The sequence below is a fragment of the Gorilla gorilla genome, chromosome 1 (assembly GCF_029281585.2).
Source record: "Gorilla gorilla gorilla isolate KB3781 chromosome 1, NHGRI_mGorGor1-v2.1_pri, whole genome shotgun sequence".
Lineage (NCBI taxonomy): Eukaryota > Metazoa > Chordata > Mammalia > Primates > Hominidae > Gorilla > Gorilla gorilla.
This window is the reverse complement of record NC_073224.2, coordinates 194,441,249-194,454,968: the sequence shown is the minus strand read 5'-3', so window position 1 is coordinate 194,454,968 and position 13,720 is coordinate 194,441,249. Positions and strand designations below refer to the sequence as shown.

The following is a 13,720-nucleotide window of genomic DNA, read 5'->3' as shown; positions in this document are numbered from 1 at the left end:
CACAAGTGTGATCATAGCACACTATGGCCTCAAACTCCAGGCCTCGAGTAATCCTCCCACATCAGCCTCTGGAGTAGCTGAAACTACAGGCAAAGCTGTATTACATACAGATTTTTTTCAACAAATATATTTTTTAAATTTTTGGAGATGTGTAACATTTTGAAAAAAATTCAGAAACAAAACACCTAGCCTAGAAACATCAAAAAAATTAAGAAAAAGTTAGGTATGCCATGAATGCAGAAAATATATGTAGATACTAGTCTATTTTATTATTTACTATAAGATATATACGAATTTATTATAAAAAGTTAAAATGTATAAAAACTTATGCACTCAAATACAAACCATACATGGTGCCATTCATAGTCAACAGTAAACAAATGGAAAGGTGCAGTATTAAATCACAACTGCATAAAATTGACTGTAGTACATACTGTACTTCTGCAATAATTCTGGAGCCACCTCCTGTTGCTGTTTCAGTGAGCAAGTGTTGTGAGTAGCCCCTAAAATGCTGTGTGATGCTAATCGTCTCCACGTGAGCAGTTCCTTCCTCCAGTAAAAAGTGTCACAGTAAAAAGTGATCTCTCAAGGTTCGTGCATATTTTTCATCATGCTTAGTGCAATACTGTAAACCCTGAATAACACCATGAGATCCATACCAAGTGCCACTAATGCTGGAAGTGCTCTCAAGAAACAGAAAGGTCATGACATTATACGAAAAAGTTGGCCAGGCATGGTGGCTCACACTTGTGATCTCAGGACTTTGGGAGGCTGAGGCAGGAGGATTGCTTGAGCCCAGGAGTTTGACACCAGCCATGGTAACACAGTGAGACCATGCCTCTACAAAAAAATAAAAACTTATCCTGGAGTGGTGGCACACACCTGTAGTCCCAGCTACTCGGGAGACTGAGATGGGAGGATGGCTTGAGCCTGGGAGATCGAGGCCATAGTGAGCTATGATCAGACCACTGCACTCCAGCCTGGGCAACTGCCCCTGTCTCACAAAAATAAATAAATAAAAATTTGAATTGCTTGATATGCACCACAGATTGAGATCTGCAGCAGTAGTGGTCAGCCATTTAAAAAAAAAAAAAAGTAAATTCATGAAGCCAGGCTATGCAATGCCAACAGCAACAGCAGTTAAGTTTTGCGGGAAGTCAAAAATTATACCTGGGGCCAGGCGTGGTTGCTCACACCTGCAATCCAGGCACTCTGGGAGGCCGAGGGGGGTGGATCACCTGAGGTCAGGAATTTGAAACCAGCCTGGCTAACATGGTGAAACCCTGTCTCTACTAAATATACAAAAATTAGCTGGGCGTGGTGGCAGGCCCCTGTAATCCCAGCTACTCGGGAGGCTGAGGCAGGAGAATTGCTTGAACCCAGGAGGTGGAGGTTGCAGTGAGCTGAGATGGCGCCATTGCACTCCAGTCTGGGCGACAAGAACAAAGCTCCAATTCAAAAAAAAAAAAAAAATGTCCGGGCACGGTAGCTGACGCCTGTAATCCCAGCACTTTGGGAGGCTGAGGTGGGCAGATCACAAGGTCAGGAGATCAAGACCATCCTGGCTAACACGGCGAAACCCCATCTCTACTAAAAATACAAAAAAAATTAGCCGGGCATGGTAGCAGGTACCTGTAATCCCAGCTACTCAGGAGGCTGAGGCAGGAGAATGGCGTGAACCCAGGAGGTGGAGCTTGCAGTGAGCTGAGATCACGCCACTGCACTCCAGCCTGGACAATAGAGAGAGACTTCGTCTCAAAAAACAACAACAACAACAACAACAAAGAGGAGCCGGGCGTGGTGGCTCACACCTGTAATCCCAGCACTTTGGGAGGCCGAGGCAGGCGGATGGCCTGAGGTCAAGAGTTCAAGACCAGCCTGGCCAACATCGTGAAACCCTGTCTCTACTAAAAATACAAAAAAATTAATTGGGCATGGTGGTGCACACCTGTAAACCCAGCTACGCGGGAGGCTGAAGAGGGAGAACTGCCTGAACCCGGTAGGCAGAGGTTGCAGTGAGCTGGGACTGTGCCATTGCACTACAGCCTGGGCAACAAGAACGAAACTCCATCTCAGAAAAAAGAAAAAAAAAAAAAGGAAATTAATGAAGCCAGGCTATGCAACACCATCACCAACAGCAGTAGTTAAGTTTTGCCGCGAGGGGGCGGCGGAGGGGGGTCAAAAATTATATTTGGGGCCAAGGCACAGTGGCTCATGCCAGTAATTCCAGCACTTCCAGAGGCTGAAATGGGAGGAGTGTTGATGCCCAGGAGTTTGAGACCAGCCTAGGCAACATAGGGAGGCCCTGTCTCTACAAAAAAAAAAAAAAATTAGCCAGGCATGGTGGCATGCACCTGTGGTCCCAGCTACTCATTCAGGAGGCTAAAAGGGGAGCATCACCTGAGTCTACAAAGTTGAGTCTGCATTGAGCCATGATCCTGCTACTGCACTCCAACCTGCGCAACAGCAAGAGATTCTGTCTTAAAAAAAAAAAAAAAATTATACTTGGATTTTCTACCGCACAGGGGTTGGCTTCCCAACCCCTGTTTTGTTCAAGGGCCAACTGTATCATTTTTTTTTTTAATTCTTCTTTTTTTTTTTTTTTTTTTTTGAGATGGAGTCTCCCTCTTGTCGCCTAAGCTGGAGTACAGTGGCGCGATCTCGGCTCACTGCAACCTGCGCCTTCCAGGTTCAAGTGATTCTCCTACCTCGGCCTCCCGAGTAACTGAGATTACAGGCACCTGCCACCATGCCTGGCTAATTTTTGTATTTTTAGTAGAGACGGGGTTTCACCATGTTGGCCAGGCTGGTCTCAAACTCCTGACCTCAGGTGATCCACCGGCCTCTGCCGCCCAAAGTGCTGGAGTTACAGGCGTGAGCCACCACGCCCAGCCATATATTCTTATTTGTAAGCATTCGCCTAAAGAAAGTCTAAAAGAGGCCGAACACTGTGGCTCATGCCTGTAATCCCAGCACTTTGGGAGGCTGAGGCGGGCAGATCACTTGAGGTCAGGAGTTCAAGTCTAGCCTGGCCAACACGGTGAAACCACGTGTCTACTAAAAATTAAAAAACTAGCCGGGCGTGGTGGTGCACATCTGTAATCCCAGCTACTCAGGAGGCTGAGGCTGGAGAACCGCTTCAACCCGGAAGGCGGAAGTTGCAGAAAGCCGAGACTGAGCCACTGCACACCAGCCTAGGCGACAGAGTGAGACTCTGTCTCAAAAATAAAAAAGGGCCGGGCGCGGTGGCCCAAGTCTGTAATCCCAGCACTTTGGGAGGCCGAGGCGGGCAGATCACAAGGTCAGGAGATCGAGACCATCCTGGCTAACACAGTGAAACCCCGTCTCTACTAAAAATACAAAAAATTAGCCGGGCCTGGTGGCGGGCGCCTGTAGTCCCAGCTACTCGGGGGGCCGAGGCAGGAGAATGGCCTGAACCCGGGAGGCGGAGCTTACAGTGAGCCGAGATCGCGCCACTGCACTCCAGCCTGGGCAACAGAGCGAGACTCTGTCTCAAAATAAATTAATTAATTAATTTAAATTAAATAAAAAATAAAAAATAAAGTCTAAAAGAATATAAAGAGACTATTCAAAGTGTTTGGGAGAGGGCATGGAACCAGGTTAATAAAGAACAGAGATGGGAGTAAGATTTTTCACTGTTTTGTTTTTTTTTGAGATGGAGTCTCGCTCTGTCACCCACGCTGGAGTGCAGTGGCGCGATCTCGGCTCACTGCAAGCTCCACCTCCCGGGTTCACGCCATTCTCCTGCCTCCGCCTCCTGAGTAGCTGGGACTACATACATGTGCCACCACGCCCTGCTAATTTTTTGTATTTTTAGTAGAGACGGGGTTTCACCATGTTAGTCAGGATGGTCTAGATCTCCGGACCTCGTGATCCGCCCGCCTCGGCCTCCCAAAGTGCTGGGATTACAGGCATGAGCCACTACGCCTGGCCGACTTTTCACTGTTATATAAATTTATTTTTTATTTTTATTATTTTTTTTTGAGACGGAGTCTCACTCTGTCGCCTAGACTGAAGTACAGTGGCATGATCTCGGCTCACTGCAACCTCCACTTCCTGGGTAGAAGCGATTCTCCTGCCTCAGCCTCCCAAGTAGCTGAGATAGCAGGCGCAGGCCACCTCACCCAGCTAATGTTTCATATTTTTAGTAGAGAGGGGGTTTCACCATCTTGGCCAGGCTGGTCTCGAACTCCTGACCTCAAGTGATCCACCTGCCTCAAGTGATCCACCTGCCGAGTGCAGTGGCGCGATCTCGGCTCACTGCAAGCTCCGCCTCCCGGGTTCACGCCATTCTCCTGCCTCGGCCTCCCGAGTAGCTGGGACTACAGGCGCCCGCCACCAGGCCCGGCTAATTTTTTGTATTTTTAGTAGAGACGGGGTTTCACTGTGTTAGCCAGGATGGTCTCGATCTCCTGACCTTGTGATCTGCCCGCCTCAGCCTCCCAAAGGCTGGGATTACAGGCATGAGCCACCGCACCCAGCCCTAAATTTATATATTAAAAAATGTTTACATTTAATAACCAGTTGAATGTATTATCTATTCAAAGATTAAATGTCTCTAAAAATAAAAAACTAAAGCTCACAAAAGATAAGTAATTTGCCTTTGTATTAACCATCATATAGTTAATAACAACAGAGTTGAATACGACTAAGATTTTCCTAATGTTCTTTTCCTTTTATCACACTGCCTTTTGGAAATTTTCAGGAATGGAAGACATAAAACTTATTACAACCAGGCTTTTCTCTGAAACAGCCACTGCCTGTGATTGTTCAGGGAAAATAACACTAGTGAGACTACACTGAAGTCATCTCCATATGATGACTTTGTAAATAGTATAATAGCCATTGTTGGGTCAAAACATTCACCATCACCCACACAATACAATGTAATAATTGGGCTTCATCTACCAGAAGGAGATGAAATTCCCATAAATGCCTTTACCATAGGTTTCAAATTCCAACACTACATTCTTTTTGCAAAACAAAATGAAATGTATGACACTAAGAATATATGTATAAATACTTTCATACAGAGAAGAAAGCATAAAAGCAAGTCAGTTTTCTCCTCAAAATAAGTCCGGGATGAGCATACTTAAATGTGTAATTTTCTTTTTACAATTAACTAAAACCTTTTGAGACCAGCCTGGCCAACATGGTGAAACCCCATCTCTACTAAAAATACAAAAATTAGCCCTGCATGGTGGCCCTCGCCTGTAATCCCAGCTACTCAGGAGGCTGAGGGGCAGGAGAATGGTGTGAACCTGGGAAGCGGAGCTTGCAGTGAGCCGAGATCTTGCCACTGCACTCCAGCCTGGGCGACAGAGCAAGACTCCATAAAAAAAAAATTAATTAAAAAAAAAAAAAACGCACACACACACAATTAACTAAAACCATAAAAAAATGTTACTGAGGATCCTGAGGTGGAGAGTCCCTAGCCTCCCAGCATACACACACACACACACACACACACACACATATATATATATACATTTTTTTTTTTTTGAGACGGACTTTCGCTCTTGTTGCCCAGGCTGGAGTGCAGTGGCCCGATCTCGGCTAACTGCAACCTCCACCACCCGGGTTCAAGCGATTCTCCTGCCTCAGCCTCCCAAGTAGCTGGGATTACATGCATGCACCACCACGCCCGGCTAATTTTTGTATTTTTTTTTTTTCAGTAGAGACAGGGTTTCTCCATGTTGGTCAGGCTGGTCTCGAACTCCTGACCTCAAGTGATCCACCCGCCTTGGCCTCCCAAAGTGCTGGGATTACAGGTGTGAGCAACCGCAACCCAGCCAGCACATATATTTTAAACAGAATCAAAGCCCATCATATGTCAAGCCTACAAAGGATTTTTTGTGTTTGAGGGTCTATCCCAAACATATATCTGTAAGAGAGAATAACACATCATACATCCAGGGCATCAAGTATCTGAGGATATCACCATTAATTCATATACAAACATCTGTACCATTTGGTACTACTTTTCAACAAGTGCCAAGGAACCACCAATCCAACTCTGGGTCCCTCCTTGGTGAGCAGGCCCACCTATAGGACTTACTATCTCCTCTGCTCAATCTCCTGCTATCATGCTGGACAACTGTGACATTCATATTGATGACATATTCAACACAGCCCCCTAATCTCCCACTACTTCAATAACCTACACCTCCATTCCCCTTCAACAGCATTGAGACAGTTAAGCCAGTTTTTGTCTTTACCTTGAAATAATGAACTCTGGGCTGTCCAATTATATATTTCTTACAAAATCTGGTCTTCAACCACATTTCTGATTGTCTTTTTATTCTCTAAGTACACCAGCCTCCCTCTAGATTTTGCTTCTTATAATTCCCAGCTTGGTCCCTTGGAATGAAACATATCTCCTACACTATCAATAGCAGTGTAAAGTTGCTTCCCATTTTATCTTTCTGTCCTGCAAGTTTCCATTTTGAATCAATCCAACCATCTTTTTTGTCCTACTATTCTTAGGCTGTTGAAGAAAGTGTAAAATCCATGCTACTGGGCCCCATTACAAATATATTATTTCTAACTAGTAGGACCCTCAATGTGGTCAACAATCTTTTAGCTCCTGAGGTTTTTTTGCTTTTTTTTTTTTCTTTCCCCCAGGCTGGAGTGCAGTGGTACAATCTTGACTCCCTGCAACCTCAGCCTCCCGGTTCAAGCAATCCTCCCACCTCAGCCTCTCCAGTAGCTGGGACAACAGGCATGCACCACCACACCCAGCTAATTTTTTAATTTTCTGTACAGACGAGGTCTCACGATGTTGCCCATGCTGGTCGCAAACTCCAGGGCTCAAGCGATCCTCCCACTTCAGCCTCCCAAAGTGCTGGGATTAAAAAATCCAAAGTGAGCCACCACACCTGGCCAACAATTTTTTTTGTTAAATCTTTATTCTCTTTCATTTTCCATTTAAGATTCCCATGGCCATAATACTGAAGTCAGAAACTCACCATAGTGTCTTCAGTCTCCAAACTGACTTCTCCACAGATAAGTAATCACATCAATAAGGCCATCTGTTAAACTCCCTCACTTTCCTTCCCTTCTACCACATCATTATCCATTTTCACTACTATCCTTTTGGTGTCAAAGGGCAAAATGCCTGACTGACATATTTCCTAGATGAACTTTCCCCTCACTTACAGAACTGTTTCACCTGTACTGAAAAGAAAAACACACATGTGCCATAATGGAAAGAACACAGGTTTCAGAACTAGACATACCTGCTCAAATCCTTGTCCACAGTACTCTCAACTGTAAAAGAGGGATACTGACATGTTAACCACAAGGCTGTTGTGATCTATAAAGCATCTTTATGTACCTGGCATATAGTATATTCTCAATAAAGATGAGTTTCACTAGAACCAGCTCTCCTTCACAACCAAACTCTGGAAAATAATTTTACTCATTTCTTCTCATTTATTCCTCAATCCATCATGATCTCACTACTACCTTCATTGCCATCCCCACCCTACCAAAACTGCATTTCAGAGGAAACAAGTGACCTCCTGATTGCTAAATATAGGGCAGGCCAGGCATGATGGTTCACCCCTGTAACCCCAGCTCTTTGGGAGGCCGGGGAAGGCAGATAGCTTTGAGCTCAGGAGTTCAAGACCAGCCTGGGCAACACAGAGAAACCCCGTCTCTACAAAAAATACAAAAAATTATCTGGGTGTGGTGGCTCCTGCCTGTGATCCCAGCTACTCAGAAGGCTGAGGTGGGAGGATCCGAGACTGCACCACTGCACTCCAGCCTGGGCGACAGAGTGAGACCCTGACACCAAAGAAAAAAAAAAAAAAAGCTTCTTAACTCTCATTCAGCTGGACCTCGGGAGCACGTGACATTGATAGTCACCGCCCCCCCCCCTTCTTGAAATCCTTTCTTTGGCTCCTATTATAATGCTGTTATGTTCTAGTTCTTGTCCCGTTCCTTTAATCTCTCTTTTTCAGTGTCTATTACCTTTCAAACAATGATGCTCCTTCTGGTCCACAGCCCTTCTCATCTTTCAGTATTACCATTCCATACTAAGGCATACAAATATCACCCATATATTCTCTTGACCCTCCAAATTTACGTATCCAAGCTTTCTTCCAATTTTCAGACCCAAATTTCCAGATACCCACAGTGATATTTCAAAACACCTCAAACTCGGCTGGGAGCAGTGGCTCACGCCTGTAATCCCAGCACTGTGGGAGGCCGAGGTGGGCGGATTGCCTGAGGTCAGACGTTCGAAACCAGCCCGGCCAACGTGGGGAAACCCGTCTCTACTAAAAGTACAAAAATTAGCCGGGTGTGGTGGCGCATGCCTGTAATCCCAGCTACTCGGTAGTCTGAGGCAGGAGAATCGCTTGTACCTGGGAGGAGGAGGTGGCAGTGAGCTGAGATCGCGCCACTGCACTCCAGCCTGGGTGACAGAATGAGACTCCGTCAAAAAAAACCAAAAACTAACAAACAAACCCTGAAACTTAACTTGTTCAAAACCAAATTTATTACCTTCTCTCAAAATTGCTTTTTTATGCTCCCTATTTCAGATGAGATCAGGAGCGTTGAGGGTGGTATAACCGGAGACTATGTTCCCTATTTCAATTAACACTACCGATTCACACCATCAGCCAAGTCAGAAACTTTCTACTATTCCTCTCAACTTTATTTTGAAGCCTCTTGGAATTTCGGGCCATTCCCTCCCGCCTGGATGAGCACACTCGTTTTCTGCCTACCTGGCCTTTCCGCCTCCACGGTCTTCACTTTCAACCCTTCCTCTATATTTTCACCAGAGATAATGCAATCATACCAAGCTCCTGCTTACAAAACCTTCAACGGCTCCCCATGCATGCAACATAAAGTCCAAATTCCTCAGCAAGTTCTTCTCAGAGGTATACAATTTAAAGATTTTTAAATTACACAAACCTGGATTTCGCTTGTAGCGAAATCTGAACACTGGCTTAGTCCACTCTTCACAGCGAAGAGTAAAAAGCAGAGAGGGGAAAGGAAGGGAGATGATGACAAGCGAGGAAAGAAGAGGGGGAAGGCAGTAGGGTCTGAGGGGAGGGAATTGTTTTCCTGGGTAGAGGTGAACGTTTTCGAGGGAAGAGTGTATCGGAGGGAAGTCAAGTGAAGGAACCCAGATCTCTGAGGCAGGAGCGGGTATGCGAGCAGGTAGGCGCTCAGTGGGGAGCTGGAAGTCTCTGAAACAAGAGTTTTCCGAGAAAACGAAAGATCCCTAATGCGAGCGAGGTAACTTCTAATGGGTTCCCAGGTTCTAAGGGGGAGCAGACGTGGCGGGGAGCCTGAGGGAAGTGAGAAGGAAAGGGGAAAGCGGCCAGGAAGGGAGCGTCCGCCGCCGCTGAGAGGGGGACCTCTGGGAAGCCGAGGGGTCCCGTCGGGTGCGGAGGGACGCAGGCGCCTCTGCTCCGGGGCAGAGGAGGTGGAGCGGCAGCGCGCGCGGGCCAGGCAGGATGCCCGCGTTTGTGACCCCGTCCTCTTTTCACGTTACCTGAGGCAGGACTGAGCAGCCAGAGGGGTGCCTGCGCGGGCAAGAGGAGGAGACGGCGGCAAAGGGGGAGCATAGTAACCCTCACAGCTCGTTGGTGGCAGCGGCTCCTTAGCCTGCGGAGGCGGTGGGAGCCCCTAGCGCAGAAGCCGGCGACTCAGCTAGGCTAGCGGCGGCGGAGAACGAGGAGACTACTGCCATGGCCCCACAGTCGGGGCCGCTCCCCCCGCCTGTTTGGCGGGGCCAGGAGGACAATCCGACCAGCGAAACCAACAGGGCAGCTGGTAGCTCTGCTGAGCTCCCGGGCCGCGAGAGACTGAAACGCCTACCCGGCCCAGCAGGGGGGTTGGGGCGGGGTCTCGACTGGCCACGCCCCTCCCTCAAGCCCTCCCTCAGAGTAGCCAGTCAACCGTCGACTCCTGATAAACGAGGTAGTGGAATTGCCCAATTAGCGCTAGGAATGCCACGTGGTATGAGGGTGGGCACAATGGGCGTCCAGAAAAGCCAATGAACAGCCGTAGGCGCCAACTCCGGAGGACGAAGGGAACCAATAGGAAGGAAGTCGAGGTAAAAACAGAAGAAGCAGTGTGTGGGAAAGGCGGAACCGAGGAGGAGGGAATACACCTGGGGGAAACCCAAGTCCAGGAGCCTCTTAGAGGGCGGGGCAGTAAACACAAGATGGACCAATAAAAATGTTAAACACAGAAATGATTGGTAATTGATAAAGCCAATTGAAAATGGACTAGACTGGCGCGGCTTTCGGGTTGGTCAAGGTATAGCTGAGTAAGGAAAAGCGGTAAGAATGCTGCGTCCTGCAGGATTTCAGTATAGTGAGGAGGAAAAAATATATCAATAATACCGACTTGAAATAGTAAGAACAATCAGTAGAGCTAAACAAAATGCTAGGGAAGCAATTAATCATGACTATGAGATTCGGTTAAGTGAAAGCTTAGAGGAGGTAACACTTCAGCTAGCTTGAAAACAGATTTTGAAAGAAAGCTGGTGGGGAATAAGTTGGGATTTTTTGTTGTTTTTGTTGGTTGTTTTTTTTTAGAAGGGTCTCACTCTGTCGCCCAGGATGATGGAGTGCAGTGGCGCGATCATGGCTCACTTGCAGCCTCAAACTTCTGGATTAAGATCATCCTCCCAACTCAGCCTCCCCGGATAGCTGGGACTTACAGGCACACGCCAGCATGCCTGACTAATTTTTTGTATATTTTGTAGAGACGGGGTTTACCATGTTGCCCAGGCTGGTCTGTAACTCCTGGACTCAAGTGATCGGCCCACGTCGGCCTACCAAAGTGCCGGGATTACAGGCGTGAGCCACCGCTCCCAGCTAAGAATTCTGCCCAGCTGTTCAAGGCACATATTTCTTCACTCTTTGCATGTGCCTGGACATCAGGAGCTCATAATGTCATGACTGAAGAGACTAGAACAGGAGGAGGGCAAGAGCAAGCAGTATGGGCCTTACTGTATTAGCACTCCCAGGGGTTAGAGACCCCTTTTCAGACATCTTAAGACTTTCATCCTCCTGGAAGAGTATAAGTGGTATGCATTCCTGGTGGCCATAAAGTTTAAGAAATATGGCCAGGGCAGGGAGCAGTGGCTCACGCCTGTAATCCCACCACTTTGGGAGGTCGAGGCAGGGGGATCACGAAGTCAGAAGATCGAGACCATCCTGGCAAACATGGTGAAACCTCGTCTCTACTAAAAATAGAAAAATTAGCTGGGTGTATTGGCGCCTGCCTGTAGTCCCAGCTACTCAGGAGGCTAAGGCAAGAGAATCGCTTGAGCCCGGGAAGCAGAAGTTGCAGTGAGCCAAGATCGCACCACTGCACTCCAGCCTGGGCGACACAGCAAGTCTCCGTCTCAAAAAAAAAAAAAAGAAAGAAAGAAATATGGCCAGACACAGTGATTCACTTCTGTAATCCCAGCACTTTGGGAGGCCAGGGTGGATCACTTGAAGCCAGGAGTTTGAGACCAGCCTGGGCAACATAGCGAGACCCTGTCTGTACAGAAAAAAAAAAAAAAAAATGAGCCCAAAATGGTGGCATGTACCTGTGGTCCTAGCTACTTGGGAGGCTAAGGCCAGAAGATCACCTGAGCCCAGAGGTCAAGGCTACAGTGAGCTGTGGATCGTGCCACTGCACTCCAGCCTGGACAACAGAGCAGGACCCTGTCCCAAAAAAATATAAAAAGAAAGAAAGAAGTGTGGTAGGAGATATTGGAGAGAGAAGAGGCTGCATGTGGGTTGGGCTTAAATGCCAATATTCAAATTTGTCTTTTGTTTTTTATGCTGTGAGAGCTATTCTTGAGCAGGACCATAAACTAAACAGGGCAGTGTTTTAGGAAGATTAATTGGTAGCTCACAGAATCTCTGAAGGGAGAAGAGAGATCACCCCAGCCCAGTCCCCCTGACCAAAGGCTTTTTGGTACCATTCTTCTGGCAACAAATCATGTGCTGCCACCTGGTGACAGCTCAAATAACAATTTTCCACATTGCTATTTAATATTTCTGTTGAGGTTGGGTGTGTGGGCTCAGACCTGTAATCCCAAGGGCTTTGGGAGACTGAGGTAGGAGGATCTCTTGAGCCCAAGGGTTTGAGACCAGCCTCGGCAACATAGTGAGACGCGTCTCTACAAACAAAAATCCTTTTATAATTAGCTGGGTGTGGCATCACATGCCTGTAGTACTAGCTACTAGGGAAGCTGAGGCAGGAGGATCACTTGAGCCCAGGAGTTCGAGACCAGCCTAGGCAAGATGGCGAAACCCTGTCTTTACAAAAAGTACAAAAAATTAGCTGGGTGTGGTGGCACATGCCTGTGGTCCCAGCTACATGGGAGACTGAGGTGGGAGGATCGCTTGAGCCCAGGAAGTTGAGGCTGCAGTGAGCTGTGATCTTGCCACTGCACTCTGGCCTGGGTTACAGAGTGAAACTCCATCTCAAAAAAAAGAAAAAAAAAAAGTGGACCCATGCAGTTCATGTTCCGTGTTGTCCAAGTAGTGAAAAGGATCAGGATCATTAGTCACAAGGCATTTTTTAATGAAATATAATAGAAAATATCAGTGTATCACTCCCACTAAGGATAAAAATTAAATCATAACATTTTTATTTCAGTTAATAAATCTACACACATATTTACTAGGTCACAATGTAAATTGTATTTCTTACTGGAAGTCACAGCCAAAAAATTCTTAAAGCCACTGGATTAGAGGCAGAAAGACTGAAAGAAGAGACCAGGGAAGAGGCTGCTACAGAAATGCAGTCTGGGCTGCTAAGGATGATGTGTGGAGATGCCAAAGAGAGCCTCAAGCAGCAGAAGCTGGGGCTAGGCATGGTAGCAGCTCACACCTGTAATCTGAACACTTTGGGAGGCCAAAGTTGGTGGATCAGTTGAGCCCAGGAGTTCAAGACCAGCCTGGGCAACATGGTGAAAACCTGTCTCTACAAAAAATATTTAAAAATTAGCCAGGCATGATAGCGTGTGCCTGTAGTCCCATATATTATTACTTGGGGGCTAAGGTGGGAGGATTGCTTTAGTACAGGAAGCGGAGGCTGCAGTGAGCCAAGATCATGCCACTGCACTCCAGCCTGGGCAACTGAGTAAGACCTTGTCTCAGAAAAAAAAAAAAAAAAAAAAGGCAGAAGCTGGAGATGAGGAAAGGTAGCCTCCTACTGTCCAGATCCAAGTCCCACCAGAATATCTCATCCTCCTTTGCATCCCCCAGCACTACTGCCCCAGAGCAGTGTCCTACCTCATTCTACTCACCAGAATGGGAGCTCCCATTACTTTCCAAGTTCAACTGAGCTTGCACTCAGAAGGTACAGCTATAGGCTGGGCATGGTGGCTCACAACTGTAATCCCAGCACTTTGGGAGGGTGAGGCAGGCAGATCACTTGAGGTCAGAAGTTCAAGACCAGACTGGCCAACATGGTGAAACCCCATCTCTACTAAAAATACAAAAATTAGCGCACACCTGTAATCCCAGCTACTTGGGAGGCTGAGGCAGGACAATCGCTTGAACTGGGAGGCGGAGGTTGCAGTGAGCTGAGATGGCACCACTGCACTCCACCTTGGGTGACAGAACAAGACTCCATCTCAAAAAAAAAAAAAAAAGATACAGCTATAAATGTCTATGAACTTGGATTTCAGGGGTAGACGTCACAGAAAGCACTCCAAGTAACAGGAAGA

At 47.0% G+C, this 13,720-nt stretch overlaps 1 protein-coding gene across 1 annotated transcript in view; it reads right to left on the bottom strand.

Annotated features, from left to right (window-relative positions):
• TESK2 (testis associated actin remodelling kinase 2) overlaps positions 1-9,887 on the bottom strand; it is a 150,321-nt gene extending 140,434 nt beyond the window's left edge. Inside the window, exon 1 of the mRNA XM_019017570.3 lies at positions 9,530-9,887. The gene's annotated coding sequence lies outside the window, so the exon portion shown is untranslated. The remainder of the gene's footprint in view (positions 1-9,529) is intronic.
• Between the last annotated feature and the right edge of the window lie 3,833 nt (positions 9,888-13,720).